Source organism: Oryctolagus cuniculus, chromosome 5 (genome assembly GCF_051225735.1).
Source record: "Oryctolagus cuniculus isolate XC-2025 breed Fujian yellow rabbit chromosome 5, ASM5122573v1, whole genome shotgun sequence".
Classification (NCBI taxonomy): domain Eukaryota; kingdom Metazoa; phylum Chordata; class Mammalia; order Lagomorpha; family Leporidae; genus Oryctolagus; species Oryctolagus cuniculus.
In genome coordinates this window covers 12,617,372-12,631,608 of record NC_142871.1, presented here as the reverse complement: position 1 = coordinate 12,631,608, position 14,237 = coordinate 12,617,372, and the positions used below count along the sequence as shown (strand labels likewise).

The window sequence follows — 14,237 nt, the reverse complement described above, 5'->3', positions numbered from 1 at the left end:
AAACCAGTGGTTAAGAGTGTTACACTACTATATTTTTGATGATCTGTGATTACCTCAAAATGTACTGTATGTGGGTGAGATGGTCATTTTTCTGTTCAATCATTGTTTATAGCCATTGTCTGTACTCCCACTATGCTAGGGTCTTTTTGCTTTTTACTTGTTAGACTTCTTATTTTATGAACAACAAAAAAGGTCATGTGCATTTCCCACAGGTGTTTGAAGTACCCTAGTACACAAATGTTGCCTTTTTTTTTTTTATGAACCAAATTTTTATTTGTTCATTTCTTGCATTTGAAGTATTCTTCGATGACATCCTTGGCCTGAGATTCTTTGCCGTAGTCCTTAACCACTACGCAACTGCAACCAACCACTTTGCGGGGTTTCCCTTCTCGGTCAATTTTACAGAGGCCTACCCATTCTCCAAGTTTCTTGTTGTCATCAACCTTAATGAGGTTGATCTGGTGCTCAGCACACAGGGCCTCCTACAGCTTGACATACATAGGCTCATCGCAGTTAGATGCAAGCACACAAAGATGGGCTTGGCGCTTGTCTAAGGCTTTGGCAGCTTCACGGATTCCACGTGCTAGGCCATCATGGATGAGGGCGGTCTTCAGCACCTCTTGTAGAGCAGTGTTAACGTCCATTACACCTCCAGCAGCAATGCCTTCCTTTGCCATGGCGGTGGGTTACGGGTGAAGCCGAATCTTGAACGCACCCCGGGCCTCCGCCTCCGCGCGTCTCGGCGGCGGCAGGGAAAGAGCACAAATGTTGCCTTTTTATGCACATCATTAAATTAATTTGACAATCAAAAAATTTTAAAATTCTCTGGTAAGTGTATCCTTCTCGAATTTCAGACAGTGCCACAGGAATTTCCTTACAGTGAATCAAAAAGGCAATGATAAATAAGGGCAAAGAGCCTTAAAAACATTGCAGCAAATTGAGTGTCTCTTTTTTTTTTTTTTTTTTTAAGATTTCCTGTATTTATTTGAAAGGCAGAGTTGCAGAGAGAGAAAGGGATCCTGCATCTGCTGGTTCACTCCCCCGATGTCTGAAGCCAGGAGCCAGGAGCTTCCGCTGCTGTCACAGGAGCATTAGCAGGGATCCCATCAGATGTGGAGTAGCTGGGACTTGAACCAGTGCCTGCGTGGGATGCTGGCACTGCAGGTGGCAGTGTAAGTCACTGCACGACAGCCTAGGCCCCAAAGTGTCTTTGTCTTTCAAAGGAAAATTTATGGGGCCAGTGCTGTGGTGCAGGGGGTTAAGCTGCTGGTTTGAGTTCCGGCTGCTCTACTTCTGATCAAGCTCCCTGCTAATGCACCTGGGAAAGCAGCAAAAGATGGCCCGAGTCTTTGGGCTCCTGCAACCTGTGTGGGAGAACTGAATGAGGCTCCTGGCTCCTAGCCTTGGCTTGGCCCAGCCTCAGCCATTGCTGGCATTTGGGGAGTGAACCAGCAGATGGAAGATATTCTCCCTCTCTCTCTCTCTCTAACTCTGCCTTTCAAGTAAATAAAAATCTTAAAAAAAAAAAAAAAAGGAAATTTGTGTTAGGATGATGACAGCTGAGGAGTGAGTAGACTCAGCTCCCAAGAAGCTGCCTTGTGTGTGTTTGCCCGACTGAGCCCAGTGGCTCAGTTTTTTTTGACAGGCAGAGTGGACAGAGAGAGAGAGAGAGAGACAGAGAGAAAGGTCTTCCTTTGCCGTTGGTTCACCCTCCAATGGCCACTGAAGCCAGTGCGCTGTGGCCGGTGCACCGCGCTGATCCGATGGCAGGAGCCAGGTTCTTCTCCTGGTCTCCCATGGGGTGCAGGGCCCAAGCACTTGGGCCATCCTCCACTGCACTCCCTGGCCACAGCAGAGAGCTGGCCTGGAAGAGGGGCAACCGGGACAGAATCCAGCGGCCCGACCGGGACTAGAACCCGGTGTGCTGCTGCCGCAGGTGGAGGATTAGCCTATTGAGCCACGGCGCCGGCCTCAGTTGGGTTTTGAGTATAGAAGACATGCTTTTTGAAAGTGTGTCTAAGCATTACAGACATGAATAGATACATCTTGCCTTTCCAGACAATGTAGGGGGCATGTCTCTGTGGCATTTTTGTCAAGATAACAGAGAGCACTTGAATGTGAAATAACTTTGGGTTAGCACTTTAGTATGGATTTATTAAATATTAGGGCTACTGTATTCAAGAACTTGAATTTGTTTACCAAGTCAATAGTTAAATAAACACTCATCACTCATGTAGGTGTTTCAGAAAAATTAATAGAAAATGAAATTAAAAGGTAAGTTTATTTAAAAAATATGTTCATTCACTTGAGAGCCTGCAAGAGACAGACAAAGAGATCTTCCATCTGCTGCTTCACTCCCCAAACCACTCACAACAGCCCAAGGCTGTGCCAGGCCAAAGCCAGGAGCCCAGAATTCCACCCTGGTTTCCCATGAGGGTGGCAGGGACCCAGGCATTTGAACCATTGTCTGCTGCCTCCCAGGCACATCAGCAGGAAGCTGAATCGGAAGTAGACTAGCTAGGATTCAAGGTGGGCACTCTGATAAAGGATACGGGCATTGCAAATTGTAGCTTAACCCTATGAGACACAATGCCTGCCCCATTTGTTGTGTTGCATAAAACTTTGGAAATCCAAGCATATTGCCTGCCTTGTGCCAGGCAAAGACTCGTAGAACAACAAAGACTCGTAGAACAGTTTGTGGCCTTGTACAACAGGTGGACACATGTGAGTAATTTCTTTGTAGTGTGGTCAGTGTTTGAGCAGAGATTTGCACAGGATGCAGTGATGTGTCTGCAAGTAAAGAGTTATCATCCCTGTGGTGTGGTGTTTGGAAGGCGACTCAGAAGAACCACTTAAATTGGTTTTGAGAAAGGAGAGAAAGTGGCTATGGTGGGAAAGCCTTAGCCAGGATCAAAGGCGTGATGGCATTTGGGTGCATGGTCTGATTGGCTACTTGGTGGCTAGGAGGCGGGAGCTGGAATGGTCAGAAGAGTCCTGTATGCCAGGGAAAGAAGTCTAGGGCTTTTTTTTTTTTTTTTTTTTTTTTTTTTTTTTTTTTAGATTTATTTATTTGAAAGGCAGAGTAAAAGAGAAGGAGAAACAGAGAGAGGTCTTCCATCTGTTGGTTCACCCCCCAAATGACTTCAACGGCTGGGGCTGGGCTGGGCTGGGCCAGAGCCAGGAGTCAGGAGCTTCATCTGGGTCTCCCACATGGTTGGCAGGGGCCCAAGGACTTGGGCCATCTTACACTTCTTTCTCAGGGAGCTTGATCGGAAGTGGAGTAATCAGAATTTGAACTGGTGCCCACATTGGCTGTTGGCATCGCACAGCACCAGGTCCAAGTCTGGGGCTTTAAAGGATAAGGTACGAGTGATAGTGAAGTGTTTCCAACAGGAGCACAGTAGGATCAGATGATGTTTCGGGCTGTTCCTCCAGCTGCTGGGTGGAGGAGAGGTTTGTGGTTGGAGAGAGGACTGGAAATACTCAGAAGCCGGAGTGACGGAGGTGGAGCTGGAGTCAGGGAGCAAGGGTGAGGGAGGCAGGCGTGTGTTAAGGAGATGCTGAGCAAGTAGGAGCTGAAGCGCTTAATGATCACCTTGATGTGCGAGGTAAGGGGAGGCAGAAGCAGAATGAACAGGTTTCTGTGCTTTGAGAGTGGCAGGCAGAGGAGCCAGGATCCTCGTTTAGGTGCACACGACGGGGACCAGCGTTCTGGGTGGGGGTGGGGGGGCGGGCAAGGAAGGGTTGGGATTGATGTTAGTTTGGGTCACGCTGATATGGAGACAGCACGTCCAGTCGGCAGGTGAGCGGATCTGGAGATAGAGAGACGTGGCTGTTGTCAGTGATGGTGGAAGCCCTGAAGAGATTGTCAACGGGGAGGAAGAGCCCCGAGGACCACAGGACAACCGTGCAGGTAGCGGAGCAGAGGAACTTGGAGAGAAGGCGGAGAGGTAGGATCGCCAGGACAGAACCGAGAGTGGGTGGGACCAAGGGATGCCAGGGGACACAGCACCAAGAAGGTGCAGAGTCTGTCCTCATGGTAGATTTGGTGCTGAATGAACAGTGTTACCAAGGGGAGACCAATGTTTAGTGTCCGGAGAATTGCAAACCCTCTACCCTCAGGAACTAAGTTGGTTTGCTTTTGTATGGCACTTAAGAGCTGGTGTTTGCTATGCCTACAGTTGGGAGATTAAAGGACTCTATAAAGGACTGTCTTTGCTTTCAGATGTTCCTGGTACCCTGCTTGTTTCGGAGGGAGGACTCTGATAAAAGCCCTGCATCCATGGCCAGGTCCACTCCATGCAGCTGTGATGTGCTATAGGGCTTTCCCCTGCAGTATGAGCTTCTCCGGTTGTAACTCTGCTTCTCATGGTGGCCTTGTGTGCTTGACCTGGATTTACAGAGTGAGAAAGTGAGGCTCAAGGTCAAACCCGCCAGAGCAGCTGAGGAAAACATGAGAATTGTAGGGCTCTGGTTTCTGTGTAACCACGAGCTCCCCCACGTCCCCGTAATTAAAAGTCTATCACAATTTCCACTTCAAACGCACCGTTTTCCTGGCTGCGGTAGACACCCGTAGCAGAAGAGCGTGGAACCTTCCCGTAGGGCAGAGTGGGAGTACTTCTCGACAAGATACTCATTAGCACCTTTCATCCCCAAAGATGAAAGATCTCTCAGACATCAGTAATCCCCACAAAATCCCTTTGAGGCTGGCAGGTGGAAGATGCGAAGAGTCTAGATTTGAAGGAGTCTGGATGCAGAAAGAGATGTCAAGTGCCCTCCCCAAAGCTGCTGCTAAGAGCTCCGTCCCAGTCCAAGGTGCTGACTCGTGCTCCGAACCAGGACTGTCCTGTGTTGAAGGTGCCAGCATGATACCAAGATCTACCCAAATCATGCTACGTTCATGCCTGACCAGAAGCTGGTATTCCTGATTTCTCATGTGGATACACAGAATGTAACCAAAAGAATGTTCCTTTGGGCCAACTTAATGGCAAGCCCCTCCCCTTACCAGAGTTAATAGGCTTTTTAAAAAATACTATTTAGTCTATTTGAAAGGCAGAGAGACAGAGAGAGGTTGCTCATCTACTGGTTCACTCCTGAAATGTCTGCAGTAGCAGGGGCTGGCCCAGGCTGAAGCCCGGAGCTGGGAATTCAGTTCAGGTCTCCTTTGCAGATGGCAGGATGTTCAAGGGAACTTGAACTTTCACTTGTTACTTCCCAGGGCTCACACTGGCAGGAGACTGGAATTGGGAGTGGAGCTGGGACTCGAATTCAGGCCCTGAGATTTGGGATTCAGGCCCTAAGTGGCGTCCTAATTGCTGTGCCCAATGCCCACCTTGAGAGTTAATTGACTTTCAGTTAGTCCTTACGGTGCAGTGCATTGTGGCTATTTTTTTTTTTTTTTTTAAGATTTACTTATTTATTTGAGAGGTCTTACATCCACTGGTTCATTCTCCCAAATAATGGCTGGAGCTGAGCCAATCCAAAGCCAGGATCTGGGAGCTCCTTCCAGGTCTCTTACATGGGTGCCGGGGCCCAAGTACTTGGACCATCTTCTACTGCCTTCCCAGGCCATCAGCAGGGAGCCGGATCAGCGGAAGTAGAGCAGCCGAGTCTCCTGCCAGCACCCATATGGGATGCCAGCACCACAGGCAGATGCTTAACTGACTACACCACAGTGCCGGCCCTTGTGCTGTGGTTTTAAAATGTTTGTATAAAGTTTAAGAATGTTAATGTCACATGAGCTTATTTTAAATATTTTCTAACTTATTGTTAGGAATAAGCCGTTCTCTCGTATGTTGCTTAACTTCTTCCTGTGTGGGGTGGGTGTTGGGAGCAGTGGCTGAGATACTGCCAGGGCTGCCAGGTTTGAGTCGCAGCTCCTCCTCTTCCAGCTGAGCTTCCTTCCTGCCCATCTCACCCTGGGAAGCAGCAGAGGGTGGCACGAGTGTCTGGGTCCTTGCTACCCACAAGGGAGACGCAGGTCAAAGTCTGGGCTCCTGGCTTTGGTCTTCCCCAATCCCGGCTGTTGCAGGCATTTGAGGAGTGAACCAGTAGATGGGAGATGTCTGTCTTTCAAATAAAATGAAAATAAATAAAATAATAGACAAGTTCTTCCTAAGGGACTAAGAGGCTTCTGATTCTGAGATTGTGATTGCAATAGCATTGGAACTAGAGGTAGAGATGGGGCCACCCACATTGATGTCTTCTTTTATTTTTCTCCCAATTCATCTCTTATGACTGTGGTCTTGGGGAGAGGTGGAGGCGGTGGCTGTAGCAAGGCAGGTGGAGAATGGATCTTGGAGCTTTTCTGGACTGGAGTGCTGGGGTGGGGTGCGGGGCCAGGGAACACCAGGCTGGGAATGCGGTTCTGGCCCCTCCTGGCTGCTCTCTCACACTGGGAAGGCAGTAAGTGTTTGGGATAACAGGAGTCTGGCTGAATGTTCAAGTTGGATGGCGTAAAAAGAGAGATCTCTGTATTAATAGCACAGAACGTTTTCAAACGAGGCTACCATCAGAGGGATATCATTAACACAGTAAGTCCCAGCTAAAAGATTAAGGAGACGCTAAATGGAATATGGACCTTTCTGTGTCATTACTTTGGAATTATATAAAAAATCCAACAACGAGTTCTTCAAGAAGGCCTCCGCCCTTGTCTCTTTGTTAATGGTTTGGGCCACAACATCTCTGCCTCTCCTTTCCTTGCCGCATGCTGCTGGGCTTCCATAGGGTTTTGCACAGGATGAGAACAAGGTTTGAGAAAATCAGTCTGAAACAGCAGTGCAGAAGAGGATATTGGTCCCGGAGAGAGTTGGTAGGGACCAGAGTGTGGAGAACGTGTCAGGCAGGAGTGTGACAGCTTGCAGGTTCTCCTTGACTAACAAGGGGTTACGCCTCAACAAACTCATGGTAAGTCAAAGATACGCGAAGGTGAGCATGCATTTGATACACACGACCTGCCACACGTCATAGCTTAACCTTGCATGCCTTCAGCGTGCTCAGAACGCTCACAACAGCCCGCAGTCGCACAAAATCATCCAGCACAAAGCCTGCTTTAGAATCAAGTGTTGAGTATCTCATATAATTTATGACTACTGTGAACAGAATGATAGTATGGGTCCACTTTATGCCATGGGGAAGTTGAAAACTTGTAAGCTGAACCAGTCTAAGGTGACTTGACTGGGTTGGGGCTGAGGTATTGGGGTGGGATGGGGTTTCCTGGGGGAGTGTTAAGGAGTGGAAGGGGGCGGAGCATTCACCTGGGGCCCTGACATTCCAGTTCAAACCTGTCCCTGCTCTGCTCTCCTGTATTGTGTTTTTTTTTTTTTTTTTTTTTTTTTTTTTTGACAGGCGGAGTGGACAGTGAGAGAGAGAGACAGAGAGAAAGGTCTTCCTTTGCCGATGGTTCACCCTCCAATGGCCGCCGCGGCCGGCGCGTTGCGGCCGGCGCACCGCGCTGATCCGATGGCAGGAGCCAGGAGCCAGGTGCTTTTCCTGGTCTCCCATGGGGTGCAGGGCCCAAGCACCTGGGCCATCCTCCACTGCACTCCCGGGCCACAGCAGAGGGCTGGCCTGGAAGAGGGGCAACCGGGACAGAATCCGGCGCCCCGACCGGGACTAGAACCCGGTGTGCCGGCGCCGCTAGGCGGAGGATTAGCCTAGTGAGCCGCGGCGCCGGCCCTGTATTGTGTTTTATGAACTAGAAATCGGTGAACTTTATGGTCGTTGTCCTTCTCTTCCCTCGGCCATCTTCTAGTTGGGGTTTTAGTCATTGATGCACATAAAATAACAAGTTATAAAGTGTGTATAGGAAATGTATTGGTGATTTCCCTTTGAAGTGATTCCAATGAAAAGTCTGAAGTGCTTTGCATAGAAAGAGTTTCTGTGAGTATTTGCTTAGGGAGGTACAAATGGTTTGGAGCTAGTGCTTGTCATTTGGTGGTAAGTGGTGGTGTGCACTTTTTTAAGGATTTATTTATTTGATGGGGCCAGCATTGTGGTGTAGTGGGTAAAGTTGCTGTTTGTGACACTGGCACCGGTTCTAGTCCCAGCTGTTCCACTTCCGACCCAGCTCCTTGCTAATGTGCTTGGGAAAGCAGTGGAGGACGGGCCAATTGACTGGGCCCCTGCACTCACACGGGAGACCGAGATGAAGCTCCTGGACATTGGGAAGAGATCTGTTGATGGAAGACCTCTCTCTCTCTCTCTCTCTCTAACTCTGCCTTTCAAATAAATAATAAAAGGAAATCTTAAAACATTGATTAAAACATTGAAAGGCAGGGAGAGAGAGATCCTCTATCTACTGGTTCACTTCACAAATGGCCAGAAGGGCTGGGGGAGGGCCATGCTGAAGTCAGAAACCTGGAACGCCATTCAGGTCTCCCACGTGAGTTGCATGGGCCCAAGCACTTGGGCCATCTTTATGCTGCTGGATTGGAAGTCCGGCAGCCAGGACTCAAACTTACACTCCAATACAGGATGCCTGTGTTACAAGTGGAGGATTAACCGGCTGCACCACAGTGCTGGCCCCAAGGCCTATTCGTATGCTAAGCTCAGAAAAGAATCAACAATTACTTGCGCCTTTGGAAGGCTCCCATGCTTGCCTGGGGTGAAAAAAGGCCTACATGCCATAATTAATTTAATTACTGTTGACTTTAGAATGTTATGAAAATATTTTCTAGAATATTATTGTAGGTAATGAAGCACAGCAATCTCTAATTTTGCAGGTTTCTTAATTACAATTTCCCTTTCACTTACAAGTTCCCTACCTACTCTCACTTACAATTTACTTACCTACTCAGTTCCTAGAGAAATATTTTTAAAAAATATTTTGCCCTATTTGTTAGTAACAGACATTGAGTCCTGGCCTAGGTATTACTGAGTCATCTCGCTAGCCATGCACTTGTTAAAAATAATTCAGAGTTTTTATTAGTGCTGCTTAGTGTAGAAGGAAGCCCGGTTTCATGGCAAGGCTTAGAGAAACAGGACAGGAGGAGAGAGCTCACGTGTGTGATGTAACACTCGTCAGCTTGTTCTGGGCCTTATGTCAAGTAGCTAAGATTTTGTCTCATTTTGTTTTCACCGCAGTCCTTAGTGCCATTAGTTGTGGGGTGGCCTCTCAGTGACCCAGAGGCAGGCGCTGGCAGGTGGCAGACCTGAGCTTGCTCTTGGCTCCTCGCTGCCCTGTGGATCCACGTGCTCCAGCCCTCTTAGGGACGAGCGCTTCCCATTTGGCAAGTACACTGCGGAGTGCCCAGGCCACTTTTGACGTTACCGATGACCTTACGAGTAGTGCTCATTATTGACTAATGACGGTGGTCTCGCGCCTCTGAGAAGGGGATTCTGGGTTGCTGGCTTCTGAGTTCTGCTTTCCAGATTGGCGCCTAATGACTAAGGCTCAAGAGACAGCCTGGAGCCGAGGGGCATCGCGTGTCCCGATCCGTTTCTTGCTTCATCAGGATCCATGCTTTGACCTGCCTCTGACGGGTCGCCAGCTCCTTGGTCTCTGTTCTTATTCCTGCTGCCCTCCTGTGGGGCTTCAGGGCCGCATGGGACGCGTTCCTCGAGGCTGGGTCACCTGGTGAGCCTGACACACCCTCCTCCACTGCCTGCACTCCCACCCTCGGGAGTGGCTCTCCCTCCAGGCCTGGATGGGGCACCCTCGGCCATCTTTCTTGATCATGGCCTGGTCTCTTTGAAGGTGTGTGGTACCTGCCTTTCCTGCTTTGAAAATGGATTCCACACACCTTCAGACCTTCCTTAAATTTGTAAGTTTGCCAGAGGTTGATGTTTTCCTTGATGTTTTGTGATTTTCTGCTTTTAAGCTGGATCCAGATGACCTTCCTCTGGTTAGATCGCAAATGGCTATTGCTACTGACCGTGTCAGATGGAGCGTGTATGTTTGGTGCTGTTTTGTGTTTCAGTGTTTCTCCTTTTGATTCAGCCAGGAGAGTCTCTGGCCGGCCTCAGCACAGCATCGGTCTGTCCCGCCTCCACATAGACTCGGGGAAGTGTCTTTGCTGCCTTTCCTGTCCTGCTCCTTTCAAGACTTTTGAAAAGCAGTGCTGTGCCTCGGTCATCCTTGTGCGATGCAGTCACAGTCACAGTGATGGGAATTATTACTTTTTTTTGACAGGCAGAGTTAAGACAGTGAGAGAGATACAGAGAGAAAGGTCTTCCTTCCATTGGTTCACCCCCCAAATGGCCGCCGTGGCTGGCGCGCTGCGCCGATCTGAAGCCAGGAGCCAGGTGCTTTTCCTGGTCTCCCATGAGTGTGCAGGGCCCAAGCACTTGGGCCATCCTCCACTGCACTCCCGGGGCCACAGCAGAGAGCTGGCCTGGAAGAGGGGCAACCGGGACAGAATCCGGCGCCCTGACCGGGACTAGAACCCGGTGTGCCGGCGCCGCAGGTGGAGGATTAGTCAAGTGAGCCACAGCGCCAGCCATGAATTATTTTTTAATCCGGGTTCTTGTCTCCCACAGAGATTGAAATATTAAGCAGAGACTGGTGTCATGTGCAAACAGAAACAGAGTTTATTTGGCAGTGGGGGATGAACACATTCACATATCCCTGTGGGCCACTTGACATAGAGAAATGCACAATGTGAGTGAGCCAGAGAATTGCCTGTAAACTAGGAAGAAAAGAAAAGCCAAAGATGGAACTTGGCTGGTAAGTTCTAGCTGAGACTAGGAGGGCAGGGCTCTGTCTGAGCATCAAGGTGACGGGCACTACCTCTAAGTGAGCTCCAAGGTGGGAAAAGAGTGCTCTCCCGTCTTCTATCTCCTTTTAGCTCCTTTGTGCCCAGGTCCTGGCTGCAACAGATGCATCATGGGAAGGTGGGCACTTTGATTGACAAGTAGAAGGCTGTCTGATGAATGGGGGCCAGGCTGAAGTCAGGAGCCAGGAATTCCATCCGGACGTCCACGTGATGGCTCAAGCTATCTCCTAGGGACATTAGTGGGAAGCTGGATTGGAAGCAGAGGCAGAGGCAGGACTCTATCCCAGGCACTCTGATAAGGGTCGCTGGTGTCCCAAGCAGCAGCTAATCTACTGTGCCACAACACTTGGCCCTGGTATTCTCCTATTCGGGTTTCCTTAAAGTCTGGGCTAGGGGCCATTTGCACAGCATCTTACCCCCTGGACCATAATCCTCACCACAATATGTGGTGATTGATGGCTCATTACAGGCTGCTCAAGACCTCCAGCTCTTGGTCACCACTGTATTCACACTTAGCACAGTGCCTGGAACAGAATAGACGTTCAATACCTTTTGAATTGAATTGAATTAATTTATTAATAGCCCCATACGTAGGCAGCGCAATGCTAATGTGCTAACCTTTGTATTGGTTCAGTTTTGCCACTGGATATGCAAACCCTTGTGGGAATTCTGTGATGACTTTGCTAAACAAAAGCCAAACTGGCTGATGGGGCCGTTGGCCTTAGCGGACACAATGACCCCGGTGGGTCCAGCTTGTTCTGCCCCGAGCTGTTCGTTGATTCTTTTTGGTGTTTCACGTGAGCCACTGTGTAAGTAGCAAGGGCCTTGCTGTAAGTTGGGGCAGACTAAGCAATGCGTTCTGTGCCGCGTGCAGTCTGCTGTGTGGGCTTGACTGAAACTTGCTGTTTTCAGTGTAATCAGCCATCCCTTTGTCATGAATGGCAGCCCCCCTAACAGCATGGAGTCTGCTGGGCCCCCTGAGTTCTCCTTTGTTGTGGGCAGTGTCCGATTTCCTCGGCCATTTGTGCAGGAACAGGGAGCTGGGGCTGGTGCAGGCATTCAAAACGTGGTGATGTAGTCCTGCCTGCTGCCTCTGAGCAGGAGACACCGAGTGGCTGGGCCATTGTGTCTCCGAAGTCTCCAGGGGCCTGGGGAGACTGAGCTCATAAATAATCCCCCTGTGAAGGGGGAGTCTACCACCCTGGCCCATACGAGGGGTTAATGGAGGCTGGAGTCAAGTTTCTCACTCCCAGGCCTGGGACACTGACCGCCCAGTGTGTTGCTGTACCGGAGTTGATAAGCCGCCAACTTGATAACAAGGCTGAAGTCAACCCAGAAACTCCACGTGTTGGTAAATGCAGGGGGATGGGCACTACAAAGAGAATATCCTGTGAAGATGGTGTGCATTTGCAAGAGAAGTTTCTCAGAAATACCCTTTTTTTTTTTTGCTATTTAAATTTTTATTTATAACTTCTTTCATTACATTTTACAGATTTGCTGGTGTTTGACCTTTTGCGATACCAATCAGTACAGTTTAGGTTTTTAGTTTTGAAAATATTGGGCTCCTAATTAGTCATCTTGTATATGACATCAGAAAGCAAGAAAAAGAAAAGTATTCAGAGAAAACAAATGTAGAAGCTGAAAAGAACTGCCTGGTGCATCTTGTCGCTGGTTTGATAGGAGTTCTTTCAAAGAATCTTAAGCCTCAGTTTGAACCACTGTCCAACACAAAACCTTGCCTTGTGGGGAAATGAGTAATACTGAGGATTTTTTCATGTTGTTTTTTTTTTTTTTCCCCACTAAAAGTGAATTCTTCAAACATAGTTTTACAAAGCGCTTTTTTTTTTTTTTTTTTGACAGGCAGAGTGGATAGTGGAGAGAGACAGAGAGGAGAAAGGTCTTCCTTTTGCCGTTGGTTCACCCTCCAATGGCCGCCGCGGCTGGCACGCTGTGGCCGGCGCACCGCACTGATCCGAAGGCAGGAGCCAGGTGCTTCTCCTGGTCTCCCATGGGGTGCAGGGCCCAAGCACTTGGGCCATCCTCCACTGCACTCCCGGGCCACAGCAGAGAGCTGGCCTGGAAGAGGGGCAACCGGGACAGAATCCGGCGCCCCGACCGGGACTAGAACCTGGTGTGCCGGCGCCGCTAGGTGGAGGATTAGCCTATTGAGCCACGGCGCCGGCCTACAAAGCTTTTTAAAATTTTTTTACAAAGTTTATTTCTTAAGATTTTATTTATTTATTTGAGAGGTAGAGTTGAAGACAGTGAGAGGGAGAGACAGAGAGAAAGGTCTTCCTTCCGTTGGTTCACTCCCCAAATGGCCGCTACGGCCAGTGTGCTGTGCTGATTTGAAGCCAGCAGCCAGGAGCCAGGAGCTTCTTGTGGTCTCCCACATGGGTGCAGGGGCCCAAAGACTTGGGCCATCTTCCACTGCTATCCCAAGCCATGGCAGAGAGCTGGATTGGAAGAGGAGCAGCTGGGACCAGAGCCGGCACCCATATGGGATGCTGGCACTGCTGGCACTACTGCACCACAGCGCTGGCCCCACAAAGTTTATTAAGAACAGGTTTTGTGTATTTCATAGTTTCATAGATACAATTCCTTTTTTTTTTTTTTTTTTTGACAGGCAGAGTGGACAGTGAGAGAGAAAGGTCTTCCTTTTGCCGTTGGTTCACCCTCCAATGGCCGCCGCGGCCAGCGCGCTGCGGCTAATGCACCGCGCTGATCCGATGGCAGGAGCCAGGTGCTTCTCCTGGTTTCCCATGGGGTGCAGGGCCCAAGCACTTGGGCCATCCTCCACTGCACTCCCTGGCCACAGCAGAGAGCTGGCCTGGAAGAGGGGCGACCGGGACCGAATCCGGCGCCCCGACCGGGACTAGAACCCGGTGTGCCGGCGCCGCAAGGCGGAGGATTAGCCTAGTGAGCCGCGGCGCCAGCCCATAGATACAATTCTAATAACGATACTTCGCTCCCTCCTCTTTTTTTTCCCCCTTCTAGTTTTTGCAATAAATACTTTCGCTTAACTTTCTAATCCCAGGCTCAGTGCTCCACAGTGTGAGAAATCCCTTCTTCTGGCTGAGTCAGGTGTGGGGTGCAGGCTTTGAGGGCCTCTCTTCCCAGGACCCCCTGTTGTCCCTTGTTGATGCATGTGCATGGGGTTGATGGCAGTGAAAGTTTTATTTCATTTTTAAAATTTTATTTTATCTGAAAGGCAGACAGCCGGAGAGACCTCCCATGCGGTGTTTCACTCCCCAAATGAACACAGCAGTCAAGGGCTGGGCCGGACAGAAACCAGGAGCGGGGGCCAGGCTGAAACCAGGAGCAGGAACTCAATCCGTGTCTCCCAGGTGGGTGGCGGGGGCCCAAGTCCTGCTGCCTCAAAGGTGCACATTTGCAAGCAGCTGGAATCGGAAGCAGAGCCTGGACTCAGACCCAGACACCCCCCCCCCCATGTGGAATGTGGCCACCCCCGGCAGCGTCTTACCCACGCCCCAATGCCCGCGCCCGTGGTGAAAGCTTTAT

General features: G+C 49.7%; 1 protein-coding gene and 1 pseudogene across 5 annotated transcripts in view; one reads left to right on the top strand and one right to left on the bottom strand.

The window, feature by feature from the left end:
• The window catches only part of TIAM2 (TIAM Rac1 associated GEF 2), a 247,572-nt gene that overhangs the window by 72,540 nt on the left and 160,795 nt on the right, over positions 1-14,237 (top strand). The window lies entirely within an intron of this gene.
• Positions 246-765, bottom strand: LOC100354538 (small ribosomal subunit protein eS12 pseudogene; annotated as a pseudogene).